The sequence below is a fragment of the Lycium ferocissimum genome, chromosome 6 (assembly GCF_029784015.1).
Source record: "Lycium ferocissimum isolate CSIRO_LF1 chromosome 6, AGI_CSIRO_Lferr_CH_V1, whole genome shotgun sequence".
NCBI classification, from domain to species: Eukaryota; Viridiplantae; Streptophyta; class Magnoliopsida; order Solanales; family Solanaceae; genus Lycium; species Lycium ferocissimum.
Window position 1 is genome coordinate 33198942 of NC_081347.1, and position 4959 is coordinate 33203900.

Sequence of the window (4959 nt, forward strand, 5' to 3'; positions counted from 1 at the left end):
AACACAAACAAAACATGCACGTTAATGTAAAAAGACCATACAGACTCACCCGTGGCCTCGGATTCCCAACGGAGATCTAATGTCCTACATCACCCCCAAGTGAACTCAACACAACCAAACAATAATCACAAACAAGTCAAGTTTTCAGTTCTTAGATTTCTACATTTGAGTTTCTATTAGCTCATTCTACCCTTGGAAGGGTTCTATTTGGTAGGGTGATCCTTGATTTTCCATAACAACTGGGAGGGTCATTACAATCTTCTAGTTCCATCATACATGGTCTTCATAGGTATACGTGGTCCTTCTAAAGTGATTATCCATATATTGTAGTCTATGGCCATTAGATAGGTCTGCATCCTATTCTTCACACGAAGAAGTGCTCACTTCTCGTAGAGGAGGTCTGTAAATTGATTCTTTTCTCCCAAGGTGTTAGCCTTTTTTAGGAGAACCTGCTCTGATAACACTTGTTGGGTTGCATGACCTACTTCCTATCCTATGTCGTATCTAATTTTTGCCTACAGGATGGAACACGTTACTCTACATGTTCTATGCTAGCTTCTTACAGAATATAAACAGCAGGTAAGTAAAGAACACAATGATTTTTACGTGGAAACTACCCGGCTCAAAAAGGCGATAAAAACCATGACCTACACCTCTGTAGGATTTTCCCCAAAACTTCACTACAACAATGAGCCTCTGAAAATTCAAGTTACAAGCTTTGTAACCTAGGAACTAACCTCTAATTCCTATCTTCCTAATCAACCTCTAACTTGAAAGCAACCTTCAAGTTGATCTCCAACTTGAAGTTGAACTTACAACGTTTTGTACTAACTTACTACTTCTAATAAATAAAGTACAACTCGATAAACAACCTAATACACGTTTCTAGACTTAAGAACTGGAAAACATTATACAGTAGAACAACTCCTTCAATCTTTCTTATTCCACTAGGGATGCACGCCTGGATTATTGAATATTCTTGATATATCTTTTGATCGCTCAATATAGTAAATTCTCTCTTTGTGTGTGCACAAACTTTCTTCTTGGTAAAACTTGGATTATTATAACACTGAGTGCACAACAGGTCAGCTAATATAAAACCCTCTTCGCGTAGGCCCATGAGATGTTAGGTATTGTGTTGTATTTGGATTCTTGCCTTGTTGAGTCCGCTTCTTGTCCTAGTAGAAATCTTACTAACCCCAACAAATATGCAAGAAAATCTGCATACTTTACTGCAAAGTCTTTACCATAAATCTGCAAATCTTAGTTGTTGTAAGACTTGCACTTGAACATGTTCACAATCTTGTTTCATCCACGTGATTCATCTGACTCTGAATCTCTGCACTGTCTGAGATGGAGTTTTTTCACGATCCTATTTCATCATCCCCTTCTCATTCATTCCTGCAACTCTGTCTTGAGTTTTCTTTTGTATGGATGATCGAACATGTTGACAGACCTGTTTCATTGATCATTTTTTGTTTTGTGTTTGTCTTCTTCTTCTTTATTCAAGTTTATTCCTTGCTTGAATAAATCATTTCTCCAGCTTTGTCTCACTCTGTGACTCTGATTATGTTCTTGTTCTTTGTTGGAACATGTTTTCAGACCTGGTTCATGTGCTTTGTCAGCAACTCTATTTATTTGATTAAACTACTTCTGAGTCTTGAGTCACCATCATCTTCTCTTCTCATGATCTAGTCACGTTTGGGTCATCCTTCCACTGCATCTGATAACTTGGCATTATTCCTCTTCTGCAACTGTTGACTTTTTTGATAAAACTTGTTTTTATGCTTGTTCTATTCCTTGTTGAACTGCTCTGTAACTGTGTCGTCCTCATCTTCAGGAACTGGTACTTGTCTGTATCTATCTCTGTAATGGAACATGTATTTTGACCAGTTTCATTCACCCTGTGCTTTCATCATTCTACTTGTCTTGCCTTGGCACATATGTTTGCAATCTGGGTTCATGTGTATGCTCTTTCCGGTAATGAGGCATGTCTACGGACCTACTCTAACCACCTGTGCTGCTTGCCTCTTCAGCCTTTCATATTTTCTAGAACCTCTGCTTCACAATCGGCTATCTCTTTAACTACTCCAGTAGCTTCACTCACATACTTGCTCAAGCTTTATATCAATATTTATTCTTGTGCTTTCTTGCTTGGAACATTATTGTAATTTCTTCATCTGCTTTAGTTCAGCTTTTATCATGCCTTTAAGATGGTTTATTAGTTCCGAGTCTTTACTTTGTCAATCATCAAAACTTCACCCATAGCTTTATGCCAACAAGGTTGACACTTAAGATGAAGCATATTGATTGGTTATGAACTACTGTTAATAGATTGTAAGAGGAATCAAGTTAATAGGTTCCCGTAGGATATTGATGGGGTATCGCTCCCACTTAAGATAATTCATGATGATAGTTTTTGGATCACATTATTGAGTATAGATTGTAATGTAAGATGAGTCATGTGAATAGCTTCGGATGTTCATCGATGGGTTATAAGTTCCATTGGAGATGAAATTCATATATGGTTCCTAATGTGTCATTGATGGGTTATAGAGTGTTACTTAAGATAAATCTAACCAATAGTCTTCAGCTGATCATCGATGGGTTATATAACCCTACTTAAGAGGGGTCATGCTGAGGGTGTACAGATTACCGTTAGTGGGGCGTAATGCCTTGCCTGAGAAGAAACATATTGATAGCATTCCGATGATTGTTGCCAAGCTATAGATCCTTATTTAGTAAACCAAATTGATGACTTTTAGAATTACAGTCAATGGGTATAGTACTTTACTAAAGGTGAATAGTATTGAAATTAGTCGTTCCAAGTCTTCAATGGGAGTGCGATTGATGTGTCGTGTAATTTCGACACATTTGATGCTTTTAACGGAGAGTTTTACTTGTTTTCAAGAAATTTCGTGTCGTTTTGATGTGTTTTTGTCATGTTGCAGGTATTCAGTGTATTTATGGCAAAAGTCGGGGAATTTAGTAACAAGAACAAAAAAAGATGTGCAAAAAGTGGAAGTGACCGAAGATGGAATTTTACGGAGGAAAAGACAGTCCATATATTTTTTATGGCCCGTCAATGTTGGCATAAAACAGTTAAAGAAAAACTACCGAGAAGAAAGAATTGACGGCAGAAAAGTATGGATCATAGAATATTTACGGTCCGTAAAATCCCACCGTAGATCAACAACAAGGAATCCAAGTGTGAAGCCTGAATTCACGGTCAAGATATATGGACGGTAAAAGTTTTACTGTCTGTAAATGATGGGCGTAGATTTAGAGAACAGGCATCAATTTTATGGACAAGAGAAAGCGATTTAAGGACCATATAATATTTACGGTCCATATAATGATCCGATGGGGGCAATTTTGTCAACTTTATTTCCACGACTTGAACCATTATAAATACTTGATGTAGGGTTTTTGTAGACTATTCTCTACAAGATTTCAGTTTTAATTCCTTAGCATTCATTACTCATAGTTTTTGAAGTCCTTTTGGAAAACAAACAATTGTAATTACTTTCGTTCAATTCCAATCAATCAAAAGTAAGCATTACGATTTCTATTGTTCCTTCTTGTTCTTCGTCCACTATGAGTAGCTAATTTCTCTACTAAGGTTGTGAATCCTAGGATGGGTGTTTTACGATTAGGGATTCGGATTGATATATGCGTAATGGATTGTTAGAGTTTATTTATTCTTTGTTCTTCATTCATAATTGATGGTTGCAAACATTGATTAAAGCCATAAACTTTGCTTTACCTGGGAAAGTGAGTAGGGTATGGTAAGAATAAATAACAAGAACTCAAGGCTTTATGTCAGGACCCAACCTGCCATGACTGGCACCCAACTAAATCCTAGTGGGCGAACCAACACACGAGACACCTATTCATTTATATCCGATTTTATATTATCCAAGTCAAAGGATTATACTCATTCACGCATCAAATAAACAAAATATATCATGCCATAGAATACTGAAATAAGTGCGGAAGTTCTAACTATTACAAATTCCCCAAAATTCGAAAGTCATCGTACAGGACTCTAATCTAAAACATGTCTAAGAACTGAAGTCTAACAAATAAATAACCATAATGTCCAGAGTACGAAAAGACATCATAGCAAGAAGATCTTCGGGCGGCCTGGCATGGGAAGAAGCTCACCGTAAAATCTATCAATAAATGTCCTCTACGCTAGATGTGATGGCGAGTAGCGATCTCTGTATCACAATTTGCACTCAAAAGAATGCAGTAAGGTAGTATCAGTACAAACACTATGTACCGGTAGATATCATAGGCCAACTAAGATTAGTATCATGCATATTTCATAAAATTAATAGAATAAAACAAGCCAGTCAACAGACATGAATATCAATAAATCACAGCAAGGTCAATCAAGGACAATCACAATCAAACACCAAGATATCAAGCATCACACTCGCGTAAGCCACAACAGAAGTAAATTTACCACAATAATCTCACTCGTTGTACACATATGCTAACTGATGTCATTGCTCAATAGTCATGACCTACAGGGGACCCATAGTGTCCATGTACCACTCGTTCCGGACTACTTCTCGGACCCGAACATAAACCTCTGCTCCGGAACGAACCTCAGACGCGGGATATATCAATGTACCTCTTGTTTTCGAAACTATCCTCGGACCATGAGCCCATAATCTAGTTCACATATGTGCCTTTCCATACCTCTTACAGAACAGTGTTTCTTACCTGTCAGTATCAATACTCAGCTCATCATTTGATGTCACAATACCATCGAGAAGATTATATTAGCTTCTCATCACAATACATCCACTGCAGATTTAATCACTCAGGAATAATGGCACGAAGCTCACACAAACACTTAATTCGCATTCACATCGGAGTTTAGCCTCACAATATCACGGATGAAAACTAGACATGCTTTCTCCTAAGGAAAATCACAAAACATACAAT